The sequence below is a fragment of the Coregonus lavaretus genome, assembly GCF_964263955.1.
Source record: "Coregonus lavaretus genome assembly, chromosome: 9".
Classification (NCBI taxonomy): domain Eukaryota; kingdom Metazoa; phylum Chordata; class Actinopteri; order Salmoniformes; family Salmonidae; genus Coregonus; species Coregonus lavaretus.
In genome coordinates, this window is record NC_139996.1 from 52879981 (window position 1) to 52901520 (window position 21540).

Genomic DNA, 21540 nt, shown 5'->3' on the forward strand with positions numbered 1-21540 from the left:
TGCATGGCATAACCTGAGGATGCCATGTCAGTGTGGACTGTGAGGTAGGAGAGGCTTGCCTGTGAATCAACCCCTGACTATGGCCTCTGTACGAACAATTACAATATTGTCAGACAACTTTCCTTTGTTCCTTTGGAGGTAAAACACAGGGGTGTCTGCTAGCACCACTTTTATTTATATTGCAGTAAAGCTCAAACAAATATTTTATTGGTGTAAACAGATCTGATGCAACTGCCAATTAACTTTTGTTGTTTATTTCTGACCATCATAATACAATTCCCATCATTATAGATACCATGAGACAGATTTGCTATGATCTGAATATATTTACCTAAATGTCCTCCATGACCTTATTGACCAAATCTGGTGCTAACATATCCTTACTCCATAATAATATCTCTGAAGACATATTTTATGAAATATTTCCATAACATTTCCATTTCAATAGGTGAGCTGAGCTGAGTGTGCAGATGCAACGTGGCTGTTATACATATTGGTGGTGAATGAGGTTGCATGTATTTATTTATTTGTTCATCATTAGTTTGCAAGTAGACCTCCTACTATTGGATGAGTCTCTCTGTGGCTTATTAACAGAAGTAATAAAGTCAGGGATGTCTTTTTTCACGTTACATCTCCAGATAGAACAATAACTTATCAGAAACACAACTTACAGTGATGTGAGTAACACTGTTATGGGGAAAAATCATTTTACATTTTGCAGATGCTCTTATCCAGAGCGACATACAGTTAGTGAGTGCACACATTATATTTTTCATGCTGGCCCCCCGTGGGAATCGAACCCACAACCCTGGTGTTGCAAACGCCATGCTCTTCCAACTGAGCTACATCCCTGCCGGCCATTCCCTCCCCTACCCTGGACTACGCTGGGCCAATTGTGCGCCGCCCCATGGGTCTCCCGGTCACGGCCGGCTATGACAGAGTCTGGATTCAAACCAAGATCTCTAGTGGCACAGCTAGCACTGCGATGCAGTGCCTTAGAACACTGCGCCACTCGGGAAACTACTTGGCATACCTTATCTCTCTGATTAAACTCCATAGATACTTTGGAAGACTGTGATTTCCACAGTCAGCCCCTAATTATACAATCATGCTGCCAAAGTCAGTCCCCTGCCTGCCTCCATAGCTGAGCAGTGTGACTTGGCCTATATAATAGCTAAGCCTCATTAGACACAGGCTCTGCCTGAAACCTGCGAGTGGCCAGGGAACACACATTTCTTCTGGTGACAACCAGACAACAAATTCCCACCAATGGGACTGAATAATTACACACCCCACATTCCACAGCAGTGGATATAAATATACAAAAACCATATTAGCAGCAGTCAGTCTTTTTGAGGGATTCAATATGCATGGCAGACACTGCACCAAATACCGTAGTTTCAGAATCCTAATTAACCTTACACCTCTGAAGACTAGCTACTCAACATTTGGTTTCTCCACTGACTGTAGGATAAGGGGAACAGGGGGTGTTAACAACACTCGGTGGAGACTAAAGATCCCGAATGACAAAGTGTCCAGCCTGAGATATGCCATTAAGTTATCCTGACACTCACACCTCTACTCACCCCCCTATACTTCCCCTACACTACTGGGTGCTAAGTCTGTCATAAAATCAAATAGAACATCTCTAATGAAACACAAATGTAAAAAAATATATATATACAAGATAACATAAGACACACAGTGCCTTTAATAATAATAATAATAATAATTCAAAGTGGAATTGTGTTTTTCAAAATAAAATGACAAAATAAATGAAAAGCTGAAATGTCTTGAGTCAATAAGTATTCAACCCCTTTCTTATAGCAAGCCTAAATAAGTTCAGGAATTAAAATGTGTTTAACAAGTCACATACATTGCATGGACTCGTCCTGTGTGCGATTAACATGATGTTTGAATGACTACCTCATCTCTGTACCCCACACATACAATTATCTGAAAGGTCCCTCAGTCAAGCAGTGAACACAAGGTCAAAGTGAGTGGCCGAGTCACAGTTTTTACTTAAATCTACCTGAAAATCTATGTGAAGACCTGAAAATGGTTGTCTAGCAATGATCAACAAACACTTGAGCTTGAAGAATATTGAAAATAATAATGGGCAAATGTTGCACAATCCAGGTGTGGAAAGCTCTTAGAGACTTACCCAGAAAGACTCACAGCTGTAATCGTTGCCAAAGGTGCTTCTACAAAGTATTGACTCAGGGGTGTGAATACTTCAAGTTCCAGTCAAAAGTTTGGACACACCTACTCATTCAAGGGTTTTTCTTTATTTTTACTCTTTTCTACATTGTAGAATAATAGTGAAGACATCAACACTATGAAATAACACATATGGAATAATGTAGTAACCAAAAAAGTGTTAAACAAATCAAAATATATTTTATATTTGAGATTCTTCAAATAGCCACCCTGTTTTCCAACAGGACAATGACCCAACACACCTCCAGGCTGTGTAAGGACTATTTGACCAAGAAGGAGAGTGATGGAGTGCTGCATCAGATGACCTGGCCTCCACAATCACCTGACCTCAACCCAATTGAGATGGTTTGGGATTAGTTGGACCGCAGAGTGAAGGAAAAGCAGCCAACAAGTGCTCAGCATATGTAGGAACTCCTTCAAGACTGTTGGAAAAGCATTCCAGGTGAAACTGGTTGAGAGAATGCCAAGAGTGTGCAAAGCTGTCATCAAGGCAAAGGGTGGCTACTTTGAAGAATCTCACATATAAAATATATTTTGTTTTGTTTAACACTTTTTTGGTTACTACATGATTCCATATGTGTTATTTCATAGTTTTGATGTCTTCACTATTATTCTACAATTTAGAAAATAATAAAGAGAAAGAAAAACAGGAGTTCCTCCTATAGCTCAGTTGGTAGAGCATGGCGCTTGCAACGCAAGGGTTGTGGGTTCGTTTCCCACGGGGGGCCAGTATGAAAAATGTATGCACTCACTAATTGTAAGTCGCTCTGCATAAGTTGAATAAGTAGTTGTGTTGAAACATTTGACTGGTACTGTACGTAAATTAGACATTTCATTTTCAATAAATTTTTGAACATTTCTAAAAACATGTGTTCACTTTGTTATTAAGCGGTATTGTGTGTCGATGACTGAGAAAATAAATAAATAGAATCAATTTTGAATTCAGGCTGTAACTCAACAAAATGTGGAATAAGTGAAGGGGAATGAATACTTTCTGAAGGCACTGTAAATACATTAATTTATTAATTCAAATGTAAATTAAAAGTTACATTAAATACCAAAAAATACAATTGATTTGCAATAACCTGTATTCATTCCCAGAGTGTGCATGAATGGGTGTGTGTGTTTGTAGCGCAAAACAAAAAAGGGCTTAAAATGTCCCAAAGTCTCCTAGGCCAATTCACAATCATCCCACAGTAAATCAATTCAGTTCAAACAATAATCAAAAATAATGTACAATTATCTCAAACTCACACTCTCTTGAACACAAATGTCAATCTGTCCTGCAGCGCAATAATAGTTCCTCAGCGTAAATTAACATAAAAGGAAGAGCAGTGCAATGATAGAAAGTAATTCAGTGTAAAGCACTGAAGAGACAGAGATTGAAAAAAGTTATATTTGTCCATCCGACTCATTCCTTGGTTTGTTTTGTTTGACAAAAGCTTTGTTGCTAGTAATCCATGGGATTGAAACAATCATCCCCTTTAGGGTGAGGTTTACCCTCTCGGTCATTTTGGCAACTACACCCCAGTAGGTACAGAGAGCCATGAAGTGCTTTGAAAGGCTGGTCATGGCTCACATCAACACCATTATCCCAGAAACCCTAGACCCACTCAAATTTGCATACCGCCCCAACAGATCCCCAGATGACGCAATCTCTATTGCACTCCACACTGCCCTTTCCCATCTGGACAAGAGGAACACCTATGTGAGAATGCTATTCATTGACTACAGCTCAGCATTCAACACCATAGTGCCCTCAAAGCTCATCACTAAGCTAAGGATCCTGGGACTAAACACCTCCCTCTGCAACTGGATCCTAGACTTCCTGACGGGCCGCCCCCAGGTGGTAAGGGTAGGTAACAACACATCTGCCACACTGATCCTCAACACGGGGGCCCCTCAGGGGTGCGTGCTCAGTCCCCTCCTGTACTCCCTGTTCACCCATTACTGCATGGCCAGGCACGATTCCAACACCATCATTAAGTTTGCCGACGACACAACAGTGGTAGGCCTGATCACCGACAACGATGAGACAGCCTATAGGGAGGAGGTCAGAGACCTGGCCGTGTGGTGCCAGGACAACAACCTCTCCCTCAACGTGACCAAGACAAAGGAGATGATTGTGGACTACAGGAAAAAAAAAGAGGACTGAGCACGCCCCCATTCTCATCGACAGGGCTGTAGTGGAACAGGTTGAGAGCTTCAAGTTCCTTGGTGTCCACATCACCAACGAACTATCATGGTCCAAACACACCAAGACAGTCGTGAAGAGGGCACGACAAAGCCTATTCCCCCTCAGGAGACTGAAAAGATTTGGCATGGGTCCTCAGATCCTCAAAAAATTATACAGCTGCACCATCGAGAGCATCCTGACTGGTTGCATCACCGCCTGGTATGGCAACTGCTCGGCCTCCGACCACAAGGCACTACAGAGGGTAGTGCGTACGGCCCAGTACATCACTGGGGCCAAGCTTCCTGCCATCCAGGACCTCTATACCAGGCGGTGTCAGAGGAAGGCCCTCAAAATTGTCAAAGTCTCCAGTAACCGTAGTCATAGACTGTTCTCTCTGCTACCGCATGGCAAGCGGTACCGGAATGCCAAGTCTAGGTCCAAAAGACTTCTCAATAGCTTCTACCCCCAAGCCATAAGACTCCTGAACAGTTAATCATGGCTACCCAAACTATTTGCACTGCCCCCCCCACTCCCACCCCATCTTTTTACGCTGCTGCTACTCTACCCACATGTACATATTACCTCAACTACCTCAACTAGCCGGTGCCCCCGCACATTGACTCTGCACCGGTACCCGCTGTATGTATAGCCTCCCTACTGTTATTTTATTTTAGTTTTTTTCTCAACACTTTTTTGTTGTTGTTTTATTTTAGTTTTTTTATTACAAAATAAATGCATTGATGGTTAAGGGCTGTAAGTAAACATTTCACTGTAATGTCTACACCTGTTGTATTCCGCGCATGTGGCCAATAACATTTGTTTTGATTTGATTTTATATGAGAATATGATCCGGAATTCAAAACCGTGTTAAAATTATCCTTTGCAGAATGAGAGCAACGGCGGATGCAGTGGCTTTGCGGAGGGGAAACAACTCCACCCAGTGTGTGTAGTAGTCCACTACCACCAATAAGAATCCATTCTGGGACCCCGACTTGAGGGAAAAGGCCCCATGAGGTCAATTCCCAGCATTTCATTGGGATGGTTCACGATGGTCTGCTGCAGTTTTCTGGCAGGTCTGCCAATGTCTGGTTTGTACCTCTGGCAGACATCACACTGCTGTACAAACTTCTTGGTATCCACCCACATGCCTGACCAGTACACCACCTCCTGTAATCTTCAGTAGGTTTTGAAGATTCCAAGATGGCCACTCATGGGGTGTCATGACAAGCTTAGATCATGTGATCAGTCAATGTAGAGAAGATGTAGAAATGGTAATGGGTGCTGCGTTTTCCCTCTCCTCTTGAAGTTTTCCAATACCCTTTATCCTGAACCATGCTGAACATCTCACTGAAGCTACTCTTCGAGTCTTCCTCAGACAGACTCTTGTGGATCTCCATGATGGTGGCTTCACTCTGCTGTGCTCTCCACACACTCTCATCATCCAGAGGAAAAGAGTCATCTTGACCCTTGGCGGTGGTGTAAGTGCTGCACAATGGAGGACAGACAGATGCGGCCTCTGTAATCCGAGAGAAGGCATCTGGTATAACATTCAGTTTTCCTTTGCAGTACTCAATGATGAAGTCAAACCTCTTGGCTGATGCCAGAACCCACTGCACGGCAGCGTGGTAGTAGCTCCATTTCTCCAGAGCCAAGACCACAGTGAGGCATTTCTGTTCAGTCGTTAAATAATTAAGGGTGCGAATTGCATAGTTAAGAACCTCTTCTATTCCAGGTCCTGTTTGTTGTGCATCCATGTACACCATGAAATGAGCATCCGGCTTAGGATGTCCAATCACTGTAGAATAATAGTGACTACATCAAAACTATGAAATAAGACGTATGGAATCATGTAATAACCAAAAATGTGTTAAACAAATCAAAATATATTTTCTATTTGAGATTCTTCAAAGAAGCCACCCTTTGCCTTGATGACAGCTTTGCACACTCTTGGCATTCCATCAACCAGCTTCATGAGGTAGTCACCTGGAATGCATTTCAATTAACAGATGTGCATTGTTAATTGATTTCCTTCTTAATGTGTTTGAGCCAATCAATTGTGTTGTGACAAGGCAGGGGTGGTATACAGAAGATAGCCCTATTTGGTAAAAGTCCATATTATGGCAAGAACAGCTCAATTAAGCAAAGAGAAATGACAGTCCATCATTACTTTAAGACATTAAGGTCAGTCAATACGGAAAATGTCAAGAACTTTGAAGATTTCTTCAAGTGCAGTCGCAAAAACCATCAAGCGCTATTATGGAACTGGCTCTCATGAGGACCGCCACAGGAAACGAAGACCCAGAGTTACCTCTGCTGCAGAGGATAAGTTCATTAGTTACCAGCCTCAGAAATTGCAGCCCAAATCAATGCTTCACAGACTTCAAGTAACAGACACATCTCAACATCAACTGTTCAGAGGAAACTGCGTGAATCAGGCCTTCATGGTCGAATTGCAGCAAAGAAACCATTACTAAAGGACACAAATTAGAAAAATAGACTTGCTTGGGCGAAGAAACACGAGCATTGGAAATTAGACCGGTGGAAATCTGTCCTTTGGTCTGATGAGTCCAAATTTTAGATTTTTGGTTCCAACCGCTGTGTCTTTGTGAGACACAGAGTAGGTGAACGGATGATCTCTGCATGTGTAGTTCCCACCGTGAAGCATGGAGGAGGAGGTGTAATGGTGTGGGTGTGCTTTGCTGGTGACACTGTCTGTGATTTACTTAGAATTCAAGGCATACTTAACCAGCATGGCTACCACAGCATTCTGCAGCAATACGCCATCCCATCTGGTTTGCACTTAGTGGGACTATCATTTGTTTTTCAACAGGACTATGACCCAACACACCTCCAGGCTGTGTAAGGGCTATTTTATCAAGAAGGAGAGTGATGGAGTGCTGCATCAGATGACGTGGCCTCCACAATCACCCAACCTCAACCCATTAGAGATGGTTTGGGATGAGTTGGACCGCAGAGTGAAGGAAAACCAGCCAACAAGTGCTCAGCATATGTGGGAACTCCCTCGAGACTGTTAGAAAAGCATTCCAGGTGAAGTTGGTTGAGAGAATGCCAAGAGGAATCTAAAATACATTTTGATTTGTTTAACAATTTTTTGTTTACTACATGATTCGATATGTGTTATTTCATAGTTTTGATGTCTTCACTATTATTCTACAATGTAGAAAATCCCTTGAATGCATAGGTGTGTCCAAACTTTTGACTGGTACAGTACATTTAAGTACATATACACAACAATTAGGTCACGTGGCGGAGAGGCGTTGTGCCATGAAGTGTTGCTTTATTTGTTTTTAGAAACCATGTTTGCTGTTTACATTTACATTTTAGTCATTTAGCAGACGCTCTTATCCAGAGCGACTTACAGGAGCAATTAGGGTTAAGTGCCTTGCTCAAGGGCACATCGGCAGATTTTTCACCTAGTCGGCTCAGGGATTAGAACCAGCGACCTTTCGGTTACTGGCACAACGCTCTTAACCACTAAGCTACCTGCCGCTGTTCACTTGCGCTATATAAGATGAAAGGGAGTTAAATGTTCTCATGGCTCTGTATAATACTATACGTTTCCTTGAAATTGTTCTGGACCTTGGGTCGTCATTGAGGCCAACCCAGCCGAATGCAAGCCACCACGCCTGTCTTGACTTTCTGTCTTCAGTCCTTTCTGACTTTTTCTGCATCCTGATGCTGGCCATAGAGAGGGCATGAACCTGGAGAATGTTGGCTTTTACACCTCCAGCACATAACTGGACTTTTGTCTTGGTTCTTGGGAACAAACTTTTGAGATGGTTTAGCCCCAGGAAAGTTGTTGGGATACTGGGATGAAGAAACAGGGGTTTGAGTTTGGAGATGGTGCTCCCAGTCCTTCCCAAACTGGGTCCCAAGACGCACCAGATCCTCCACATTCTGCACACGTTTGCGAAGTTGGCTGGTAAGGTCGGGATCAATGTTCTTTAGAATGAGTTTGTCCATCTCCTACTGCTCAGTAATGTTGGCCTTCCATCTCCTATATATAACTCGATAGGAGAAGGCAAAGTCCCGTATTGGCTCTGCTTCACCCTCATCCTCAAAGACCTCAGAGAAGAAGGCTAAGCGGAATAGTTTCTGAAGCTCCTCCCAGGTTGACAATCTGGGTCAAAAATATATATATTCCCTGATCTTCTTATATCTCTCAGATATAGGACATACACTTTAAAACAAACTTCCTTTTGATTATTTGCTTTACTATCTGTTTTTCCATGTATTAATCTGTTATTCATACATCTTCTTTGCGCGAATAGCAGGAAGGCCAAATTAAATGTTTTATCAAATATACAGTATATACAGTGGGGAGAACAAGTATTTGATACACTGCCGATTTTGCAGGTTTTCCTACTTGCAAAGCATGTAGAGGTCTGTAATTTTTATCATAGGTACACTTCAACTATGAGAAACGGAATCTAAAACAAAAATCCAGAAAATCACAATGAATGATTTTTAAGTAATTAATTTGCATTTTATTGCATGACATAAGTATTTGATCACATACCAACCAGTATGAATTCTGGCTCTCACAGACAGGTTAGTTTTTCTTTAAGAAGCCCTCCACTCATTACCTGTATTAACTGCACCTGTTTGAACTCGTTACCTGTATAAAAGACACCTGTCCACACACTCAATCAAACAGACTCCAACCTCTCCACAATGGCCAAGACCAGAGAGCTGTGTAAGGACATCAGGGATAAAATTGTAGACCTGCACAAGGCTGGGATGGGCTACAGGACAATAGGCAAGCAGCTTGGTGAGAAGGCAACAACTGTTGGCACAATTATTAGAAAATGGAAGAAGTTCAAGATGACGGTCAATCACCCTCGGTCTGGGGCTCCATGCAAGATCTCACCTCGTGGGGCATCAATGATCATGAGGAAGGTGAGGGATCAGCCCAGAACTACACGGCAGGACCTGGTCAATGACCTGAAGAGAGCTGGGACAACAGTCTCAAAGAAAACCATTAGTAACACACTACGCCATCATGGATTAAAATCCTGCAGCGCACGCAAGGTCCCCCTGCTCAAGCCAGCGCATGTCCAGGCCCGTCTGAAGCTTGCCAATGACCATCTGGATGATCCAGAGGAGGAATGGGAGAAGGTCATGTGGTCTGATGAGACAAAAATAGAGCTTTTCGGTCTAAACTCCACTCGCCGTGTTTGGAGGAAGAAGAAGGATGAGTACAACCCCAAGAACACCATCCCAACCGTGAAGCACGGAGGTGGAAACATAATTCTTTGGGGATGCTTTTCTGCGAAGGGGACAGGACGACTGCACCGTATTGAGGGGAGGATGGATTGGGCCATGTATCGCGAGATCTTGGCCAACAACCTCCTTCCCTCAGTAAGAGCATTGAAGATGGGTCGTGGCTGGGTCTTCCAGCATGACAACGACCCGAAACACACAGCCAGGGCAACTAAGGAGTGGCTCCGTAAGAAGCATCTCAAGGTCCTGGAGTGGCCTAGCCAGTCTCCAGACCTGAACCCAATAGAACATCTTTGGAGGGAGCTGAAAGTCCGTATTGCCCAGTGACAGCCCCAAACCTGAAGGATCTGGAGAAGGTCTGTATGGAGGAGTGGGCCAAAATCTCTGCTGCAGTGTGTGCAAACCTGTTCAAGACCTACAGGAAACGTATGATCTCTGTAATTGCAAACAAAGGTTTCTGTACCAAATATTAAGTTCTGCTTTTCTGATGTATCAAATACTTATGTCATGCAATAAAATGCAAATTAATTACTTAAAAATCATACAATGTGATTTTCTGGATTTTTTTTTTAGATTCCGTCTCTCACAGTTGAAGTGTACCTATGATAAAAATTGCAGACCTCTACATGCTTTGTAAGTAGGAAAACCTGCAAAATCGGCAGTGTATCAAATACACTGTATATATTTTTATATACCTAAAGGGGTCCTAAAATTCCAAATCTAATTCAAAATAGCTAAATTATACTTGGTATGACCATAAAAAAAAAAGAAATATGTTAGGTTAGTAAAACTGAAATAAAAGATACCAGAAATGTTCCATACACAACAAAAAGTGAATTAAGAAAAATACAAATAAAATAGCACACATTTGTTTACATCCCTGTTAGTGAGCATTTATTCTTTGACAAGATAATCCATCCCTCTGACAGGTGTGGTATATCAAGAAGCTAATTAAACAACATGATCATTACACAGGTGCATCTTGTGCTGGGTACAATAAAAGGCCTCTCTAAAATGTGCAGTTTTGTCAATGCCACAGAGGCAATTTTGAGCGAGTGTGCAATTGGCATGCTGACTGCAGGAATGTCCACCAGAGCTGTTGCCAGATAATTGAATGTACATTTCTCTACTATAAGCCGCCTTCAATGTTGTTTTAGAGAACTTGTCGGTACGTCCAACTGGCTCACAACAGCAGACCACATGTATGGCATTGTGTGGGCGAGTGGTTTGCTGATGTCAACATTGTGAACAGAGTGCCCTGTGGTGGCAATGGCCGGCAGGGATGTAGCTCAGTTGATAGAGCAAGGCGTTTGCAACGCCAGGGTTGTGGGTTCGATTCCCACAGGGGGTATGATTTTTTTTTAATGTATGCACTAACTGTAAGTCGCTCTGGATAAGAGCGTCAGCTAAATGACTTAAATGTAAAAATGTGGCAGTCTGGTTATGGTATGGGTGGGCATAAGCTACGGACAACGAACACAACTGCATTTTATCAATGGCAATTTGAATGCACAGAGATACCGTGATGAGATCCTGAGGCGCATTGTCGTGCCATTCTTCCGCCGCCATCATCTCATTTCAGCATGATAATGCACGGCCCCAGGATCTGTACACAATTCCTGGAAGCTGAAAATGTCCCAGTTTTTCTTTGGCCTGCATAATCACCAGACATGTCACCCATTGAGCAAGTTTGGGATGCTCTGGATCTCTGTGTACAACAGCGTGTTCCAGTTCCCGCCGATATTCAGCAACTTCACACAGCCATTGAAGAGGAGTGGTTCATTCCACAGGCCACAATCAACAGCCTGATCAACTGTATGTGAAGGAGATGTGTTGTGCTTCAAGAGGCAAATGGTGGTCACACCAAATACTGACTGTTTTTCTGATCCACGGCCCTACTTTTTTAAAGGTATCTGTGACCAACAGATGCAAATCTGTATTCCCGGTCATGTGAAATCCATAGATTAGGGCCTAATTAAGTTATTTTAATTGACTGATTTCCTTATATGAAATGTATCTCCTTAAAATCGTTTAAATTGTTGCATGTTGCGTTAATATTTTTGTTCAGTATAATTAGCCAGCTGCTATCTGGTGATGTGATTTGATACTTTGCAAGGTAATGTTAGCTACGTTAGGTCCATTAGCTACAGCCTACCGGACTGTATCTAACCGTTAGCTAGCTAGCTATCTACCGCAGAGGCTAACGTGACTGGCCTATGTGTTCTATTTACAGAGTCCGATCCCATCAACAACTGCAGCGGCATCAACATCAAGCTCAGCACCAGGAACTAGTGTAAGTCACCTTTGCTAAATCTTTCAATGAATCCACGATGAGCAAATAAATACATTGGCGCTAGGCATAAACATGGTCTGTGTCTTGTTGGCATAGTTGGTGTGTTTATAAGTAGGATACAACTTCTACAGTAATTTCTCTGTATTATGGAGGCTTAATTAATTGTTTATGCAAGGCTTGAAGTCTAAATCGGAGAAAAGCTGAGTTATTAGTAGGAGGGGATGTTGTGGGTGACTGGCTGGTGTCTGTTGGGGGTGGGTATTGTGTGTGAAGGTTAGTATGCATCATCTATTGACACAAGGGGGATGGGTGGATATAATACTTTTTGGAGAGAGTGTATTGATGGGGACAGTAGTTATATGTTGGCTAATCCTGCTGCTGCTGATGACCTTGATACCAGCTTTAGTAATACAGATCCTGTACTTTGGATGAAAGCTTTCAGCCGGGAACAAGCTCAACATCATCTGACTCGGAAGAAGAAAAGACTGCACGGCTCTGGCAAGAGCCAAAGTGTATAGTCTATGAGTCCAAGGTCATGGAGGTCATGAAGTTCTGCCAGACCAGCTGCCATTGCCCAACACAAGACAAGGTTCAGCAGCTGAAGAACATTCAGGACCCTGCATGGAACATTCAGCCAACACAACATCCATATTCAGTTAGACTGATGTTGTAATATAATATAGAATGCCTAGTATGCTCAAAACTGCATTGCGGTATAGATATTGCTAGCTCTTGTACAAATGGATATAATGGAGATTGATCAAATGTTTTATACTGTGTACTGACAAGTGACTAAATGATTCCAGCTGCATCAGAAAGCATTAAAGTGTTTACTCCAACTTCTGGATCAATTCATTGTTATTTTCATGAAATGTATTTGGATGTAACTAGCTACAATCTCACTGCTAAATGAAATGATGCAGGGAGTTGGTCTATCATTTCAACTTTCATTTGTTGGCAAGTAAACATGTTTAAATAAAACAGTAGATTAGTTTGTCAATGTAGCAAATAAGTAGACATGGTTTGTATTCAAGACAAAGTTTATTTGCTCTGGAGACCGAGGTGAATTTACACAGCAGTATGCCAGAACAGTTATGGCAATGTATGACATATATACAGTACAAGAAAAATATACTACTAACGCCTATAATAAATACTACAGTTCTATAAAGGTACTACTTACATATGGTGTGTTTGGAGAGGGGGGGGGGGGGGGGGGGTGTTCGAAGTAACTTTGATACAAGGGGAGATTGTTGTTATGGACCTTTCACATCTCTTGAGTCATCAACTTCTTTGTATCCATCGTGTGAGGGTAAATTGCTTGAATGGCCTCAACACGCAGGCAAGGGGATTTGGTGCCTAGCTTCTCCCCACGTAGAACAAAAATAATCTGTAGGCCAGCAAACGGTATTGTCTGTAAGAGAATGGCTACTGTACAGTTTGGATATAGCAAACACTGCTAGCTAGCTCAACTTAGCTAGCTTGGCTTGTAGTGGTACTAGCAAGCCCCGTTATGGCCGAATCGATCACAGAATTATACTGTACTGAACAACACTGCCTCGTGAAAAGAGAGATTATATTGATAGTGAGCTACCTACAGCAAAACAACTTACTCGTTTGTCATTTGCCCTACTGGAGGTTCTGAAGAAAGTCCCCAGCACACCTTTATCCCTATGTGTGTCGAAACTTTGATGGTCAGTCACACACATAATCCTTAGGGTGAGCACACAGCCATGCAATCTCCATAGACAAAACATTGGCAGTAGAATGGCTTTACTGAAGGGCTCAGTGACTTTCAACATAGCACCGTCATAGGGTGACACCTTTTCAACAAGTCAGTTCGTCAAATTTCTGCCCTGCTAGAGCTGCCCCGGTAAACTGTAAGTGCTGTTATTGTGAAGAAGAAACGTCTAGGAGCAACAATGGCTCAGCCGCGAAGTGGTAGGCCACACAAGCTCACAGAATGTGACCGCCGAGTACTGAAGTGCGTAGCGCGTAACAATTGTCTGTCCTTGTTTGCAACACTCACTACTGAGTTCCAAACTACCTCTGGAAGCAATGCCAGCACAAGAACTGTTCGTCGGGAGCTTCATGAAATGGGTTTCCGTGGCCGAGCAGCCGCACACAAGTCTAAGATCACCGTGCACAAAGCCAAGCGTCGACTGGAGTGGTGTAAAATCACGCTTCACCATCTGGCAGTCCGACGGACAAATCTGGGTTTGGCGGATGCCAGGAGAACGCTACCTACCTGAATGCATAGTGCCAACTGTAAAGTTTGGTGGAGGAGGAATAATGTTCTGGGGCTGTTTTTCATGGTTCGGGCTAGGCCCCTTAGTTCCAGTGAAGGGAAATCTTATTGCTACAGCATACAATGACATTCTAGATGGTTCTGTGCTTCCAACTTTGTGGCAACAGTTTGGGGAAGGCCCTTTCCTGTTTCAGCATGACAATGCCCCCATGCACAAATCGAGGTCCATACAGAAATGGTTTGTTGAGATCGGTGTGGAAGAACTTGACTGGCCTGCACAGAGCCCTGACCTCAACCCCATCGAACACCTTTGGCATGAAGTGGAACGCCGACTGCGAGCCAAGGCCTAATTGCCCAACATCAGTGCCCGACCTCACTAATGCTCTTGCGGCTGAATGGAAGCAAGTGTTCGCAGCAATGTTCCAACATGTAGAGTAAAGCCTTCTAAGAAGAGTGGAGGCAGTTATAGCAGCAAAGGGGGGACCAACACCATATTAATGCCCATTATTTTTTAATGAGATGTTCGATGAGCAGGTGTCCACATACTGTCAGGCTGTAGTCTTTACAAAGCCAAGGAAAATGAGTCAAAGTAAATATTCTGCAATGTCTTGGCAGATCGGAACAGCTCTATTGAACAAGGACAACCATATTTACTCACTGCTAGCATGATCGTGCAATCGGCGAAACACAAAAGCCACAATAATTGCTACAGAACATGACTCTAATCATTTTTAGATCAGACAGCAGGCTCAATCAACCAATGGCGTCATTGGTTGAACTCTTCCGGCACGAAAATTCTAAAACACCGCCATGGTGCATAATTATGTCTGAAACACCTCTCATCACTCATAATTATGTAGGGAGACTGGAAAAACACCCCAAATAGTATCTAGCAGTGAAGTTTCCCTTTAATGGTAGAGCCAATGGCAGAGGTAAACACTGAGGCAGGTGCAGAGTGTTGGTCCGGAAGGGAAAAGCACTGCATCACCTCCTGGTGTAGCTCCTCCAGTTGAAGGTCTGTGGCCTTCTTTGCTTTGTTTATCTCATTAGATGACTCCTTTTGAGATTGTTCAATCATAAATCGCATTTCCCCTTTGAGTTCTTCATGTCATCCATAACATCTTTCAAGTGAGCACACACTGTTAATGGTGTGTGTCAATTGTTGTTCCATTTGTCCAGTGAGCTCTAAGACACCTCTCCCACTCTGTCTGGGCAGGGTAACAGGAAGAGGACAGGGGGAGGGTAATGGTGGAGAGGTTATAGGTGAGCCAAAATCCTGGGGATAAGGTACTGTCACGATCGTCGTATGAGTGAGTAGACCAAGGCGCAGCGTGTGAAACAAACATGACTTTAATTAGTAAAGTATACCAAACAAAACACGACTCGTGAAGTCCAAGGTAAACACATACCGACACGGAACAAAAACCCACAACACCCAAGGGAAAACATACAGTTTAAATATGGCTCCCAATCAGAGACAACCCACAACAGCTGACACTCGTTGCCTCTGATTGGGAGCCACTCTGGCCAACATAGACATAGAACAACTAGACACTCAAACACAGCACATAAACACACGGAATCTACACACCCTGGCTCAACATATAAAGTCCCCAGAGCCAGAGTGTGACAGTACCCCCCCCCAAAGGCGCGGACTGCGACCGCGCCTCATAAAAAAAACCCAAACAGGGGAGGGCTGGGTGGGCATTCCTCCTCGGAGGCGGCTCCGGCTCCGGGCTTGACCACCACCCTTCCATAATTCCCCCGTAGCGCCCCTGGTCCGGTCTGACCCCGCTGGCTGGATCTGGACTGGACATTGACGGAGCGGATTGCTTACGCTCCGTTGTGGAGCAGCTGACCGGTCTTACCAGGCTGACGACTCGCACCCCGGGCTTGGTGCGAGTAGCAGGAACGGGCTGAACCAGGCTGACGACTCGCACCCCTGGCTTGGTGCGAGTGGCAGGAACGGGCTGGACCAGGCTGACGACTTGCACCCCTGGCTTGGTGCGAGTGGCAGGAACGGGCTGGACCAGGCTGACGACGCACACCGTAGGCTTGGTGCGTGGAGCAGGGACAGGCCGGACAGGGCTGGCGACGCACCCCGTAGGCTTGGTGCGTGGAGCAGGAACAGGCCGGGCTGGGCTGACGACGCACACCGTAGGCTTGGTGCGTGGAGCAGGGACAGGCCGGACAGGGCTGGCGACGCACACCGTAGGCTTGGTGCGTGGAGCAGGAACAGGCCGGGCTGGGCTGACGACGCACACCGTAGGCTTGGTGCGTGGAGCAGGGACAGGCCGGACAGGGCTGGCGACGCACACCGTAGGCTTGGTGCGTGGAGCAGGAACAGGCCGGGCTGGGCTGGCGACGCACACCGTAGGTTTGGTGCATGGAGCAGGGACAGGCCGGGCTGGGCTGGCGACGCACACCGTAGGCTTGGTGCGTGGAGCAGGGACAGGCCGGACTGGGCTGGCGACGCACACCGTAGGCTTGGTGCGTGGAGCAGGAACAGGCCGGGCTGGGCTGGCGACGCACACCGTAGGCTTGGTGCGTGGAGCAGGGACAGGCCGGGCTGGGCTGGCGACGCACACCGTAGGCTTGGTGCGTGGAGCAGGGACAGGCCGGGCTGGGCTGGCGACGCACACCGTAGGCTTGGTGCGTGGAGCAGGGACAGGCCGGGCTGGGCTGGCGACGCACACCGTAGGCTTGGTGCGTGGAGCAGGGACAGGCCGGGCTGGGCTGGCGACGCACACCGTAGCCTTGGTGCGTGGAGCAGGGACAGGCCGGGCTGGGCTGTCGACGCACACCGTAGGCTTGGTGCGTGGAGCAGGGACAGGCCGGACTGGGATGGCGACGCACACCGTAGGCTTGGTGCGTGGAGCAGGAACAGGCCGGACCGTACTGGGAACACACACCACTGGCCTTAAACGGGGATCAGGAACGGGCCGGACCGGACTGGCAATACACCTCAGTACCTCTCGCCGTGCCTCTACAACTTCCTTCCCTCCTCTCGCCAATGGCTCCCGTAACCCGGTGGCCTTCTCTCCTCGTCTCCCATTTCGCCCTGTGGCAGCCTCCTGCTGCCCAGTCGCCCATGCCGTGTGCCCCCCCCCTAAAAAATTATTGGGGGTGCCTCTCGTCCGTCCGACGATGGCACTGCTGACGCCGCTGCTCCTCTCTCGCCAGGGCCTTAATCCTACCCCAAGGTCCCTTGCCCCCGAGCATGTCCTCCCAGGACCACACTTTGCCCACCTGGGCCATCGCCAGCCTCTCCATCTCCTTTCCTGGCGCTTCCTCCCATGTCCAGTCTGCTTGCTCCTGGACACGCTGCTTGGTCCTTTTACGGTGGGTTTTTCTGTCACGATCGTCGTATGAGTGAGTAGACCAAGGCGCAGCGTGTGAAACAAACATGACTTTAATTAGTAAAGTATACCAAACAAAACACGACTCGTGAAGTCCACGGTAAACAAATACCGACACGGTACAAAAACCCACAACACCCAAGGGAAAACATACAGTTTAAATATGGCTCCCAATCAGAGACAACCCACAACAGCTGACACTCGTTGCCTCTGATTGGGAGCCACTCTGGCCAACATAGACATAGAACAACTAGACACTCAAACACAGCACATAAACACACGGAATCTACACACCCTGACTCAACATATAAAGTCCCCAGAGCCAGAGTGTGACAGGTACAGTGCTCTCCAACTCCATTACACTGTTACTTGCAAGCTCTCCTCAACAGTGCAATACACAATATCAAGAAATGTATACAAAAAACACAAGTAATAAAGAGTACTAAAAAAAAGACTGTAATGTTTAAAAATATATACACATAATAAGAATATACAGTATAGACTATGAAATGTGCTATACATGGTTGAGCACCTTATGTGTGTGTGTGTGTGTGTGTGTGTGTGTGTGTGTGTTTGTGTGTGTGTGTGTGTGTGTGTGTGTGTGTGTGTGTGTGTATGTAAGGGTGAGTGAGTGGGAGTCAGTGCAAAAAGCATCTTGAGAAGCAGGTGTGAAGACAGTCAGTGAGAATAGTCTCTAAAGTGCAAGTGATTGTGGTCTATTGCACAATCAGATATTCTGTGTAGGGCTTCGATGAACGTGGACGGTTGCTCCGGTTTTTGTTTTAAGAGTGCCTTTTCTCCGCATAAGCGTGCTTGGCCCTTCTTCTCTGGTCTGATAACACAATCCGGTCCTCAAAACTCAGGGGAGTGCCAGTGTGGAGTGGTCACTAAAAATGCATTGGGGTCTTCTGGGTCCGTCTTCACATCAGACATCATGTCTTCAGTTGCCCCTTCAAATCTCTGCCTCTTAAGCAGAGAGCTCTTTTAGGCAACTAGCCAAAGCCTGTGAAATTACAGAAGACAATAAGATATTCTGCGGACTTGAACACTGGAACCTGAAAGTTAAAAAACAAACACTAAAATCTGTGGAACAAGCTAAGATGAGACAAATGAGTCAGATGCTGGATGAAAAAGAAAATCATTCTTCGTCTCAGGAAACAGGAGGACCGCTGAAAAACTATTAAAATACGATAATATATGTCAAAATAACCCCACAAAAGAATACATTATCTAGGATATATTATCTAGGATAATGGAGCATAGATATAATTTCAATAGATCACTGATACTTACTTAGACCATGTGAACAAATACATACCCAGGATATGTATGACTTCATTTCTGATGAGATCAACAAGTGCTCAAAATCAAGACTGTGACCCTCATGCCACGTGTGTGTGTGTGTGAGTGTGTGAGTGTGTGTCTGCGTGTATGATTGGAGCTACTTCATAGCAAAGTTAAATTCTCCTCCTGGCCATGAAAGTGGACAAGCCAATGTGCATACATTAGTCAGAGCACTGATGTGGATTTATGCATCACTTTGATGTGTTTTTGTTTGTGACTCACTGTCCCTGACACTGGTGTTATAGCTCGGGCTGTCTTAAATTCACACTGAGTAGAGAGCAGTCACCCGGGGTTGATGACACCAAGAGAAAAGCTGCCGTTGGAAAAGATTCGTAACGAGCAGTCAGAGCTCTGTATCTCATCTTCCTAAACCTGTTTTGGTTTGACCATTATGTTGTAGGAAATGTGCAAAGCAGGAATGCACTATCCATGACTTGTGTGAAACAGAACAATTTGTCAATAACGGCTCTATGATCTGATATCCTAAATAATTTAGATCAAATATGAAGCCGTTGTGTGTATTACATTCAAAATATTATGTTAAATCTATGGGATTTAAAATTTGACTTCAGCTAAATGCTAAATCCTCCAGTGATTGTCGTTATCATATCAAGGGGAAAAAACACTAATTACTCCATCATGAATATCCTACTAGTTATAAAAGTGTAAAATGTTGCATTAGGTGCCTGGTTGTAGGAGTCTGGTAAAGTGGTAGTGTTGCCGGCTCCGGGCCACACATACCCGCTGGTGACGGGGTTAAGAATCACGCCTCTGTCCCCCTCTCTACCTGTCTCCCTCTACCTTCTGACTGTCACTGTCCATTACAATAAAATAAAAACATCAAATACACTGAGTGTACTAAACATTAAAAACACCTTCCTAGAATTGAGTTCGCTCAGAACAGCCTCAATTAGTCAGGTCATGGACTCTACAAGGTGTCGAAAGCATTCCACAGGGATGCTGGTCCATGTTAACGCCAATACATCCCATGGTTGTGTCAAGTTGGCTGGATGTCCTTTGGGTGGTGGACCATTCTTGATATGAACGGGAAACTGTTGAGCATGAAAAACCCAGCAGTGTTACAGTTCTGGACGCAAACCGACACTTGCCCATTCACCCTCCGAATGGCACAAATACACAATTCATGTCTCAATTGTCTCAAGGCTTAAAAATAATTATTTAACCTGTCTCCTCTCCTTCATCTACACTGATTGAAGTGAATTTAACAAGTGTTATCAATAGGGGATCATAGCCTTCACCTGGATTCACCTGGTCAGTCTATCATGGAAAGAGCAGGTGTTCTTAATGTTTTGTTCACTCTGTGTATATACTGTACAGCGCCTTCAGAAAGTATAGAGTCCCACAGTGGAGGTGAAATAATACCCATAAGACCTAGCAGTCAAACAGGGAAATGGTTCAATCGTTTTTCCACCATTCATTTTTCCCATAGGGGATTTTAGAAACACTTAAAACCCTGGCTAACCCTGGTGTGACATTTTGATAAACATGTACAGTGATTTTAGACGTTTGCCCACGGACAAAGAAATTATCGGTCTATAATTTTAATAGTAGGTTTATTTGAACAGTGAGAGACAGAATAACAACAAAAAAATCCAGAAAACGCATGTCAAAAATGTTATAAATTGATTTGCATTTTAATCAGGGAAATAAGTATTTGACCCCTCTGCAAAACATGACTTAGTACTTGTTGGCAAAACCCTTCTTGGCAATCACAGAGGTCAGACGTTTCTTGTAGTTGGCCACCAGGTTTGCACAAATCTCATGAGGGATTTTGTCCCACTCCTCTTTGCAGATCTTCTCCAAGTCATTAAGGTTTTGAGGCTGACGTTTGGCAACTCGAAACTTCAGCTCCCTCCACAGATTTTCTATGGGATTAAGGTCTGGAGACTGGCTAGGCCACTCCAGGACCTTAATGTGCTGCTTCTTGAGCCACTCCTTTGTTGCATTGGCCGTGTGTTTTGGGTGATTTTCATGCAGGAATACCTATCCACGACCCATTTTCAATGCCCTGGCTGAGGGAAGGAGGTTCTCACCCAAGATTTGACGGTACATGGCCCCGTCCATTGTCCCTTTGATGCAGTGAAGTTGTCCTGTCCCCTTAGCAGAAAAACACCCCCAAAGCATAATGTTTCCACCGCCATGTTTGAAGGTGGGGATGGTGTTCTTGGGGTCATAGGCAGCATTCCTCCTCCTCCAAACACGGTGAGTTGAGTTGATGCCAAAGAGCTCGATTTTGGTCTCATCTGACCACAACACTTTCACCCAGTTCTCCTCTGAATCATTCAGATGTTTATTGGCAAACTTCAGACGGGCCTGTATTTGTGCTTTCTTGAGCAGAGGGACCTTGCGGGCGCTGCAGGATTTCAGTCCTTCACGGCGTAGTGTGTTACCAATTGTTTTCTTAGTGACTATGGTCCCAGCTGCCTTGAGATCATTGACAAGATCCTCCCGTGTAGTTCTGGGCTGATTCCTCACCGTTCTCATGATCATTGCAACTCCACGAGGTGAGATCTTGCATGGAGCCCCAGGCCGAGGGAGATTGACAGTTCTTTTGTGTTTCTTCCATTTGCGAATAATCGCACCAACTGTTGTCACCTTCTCACCAAGCTGCTTGGCGATGGTCTTGTAGCCCATT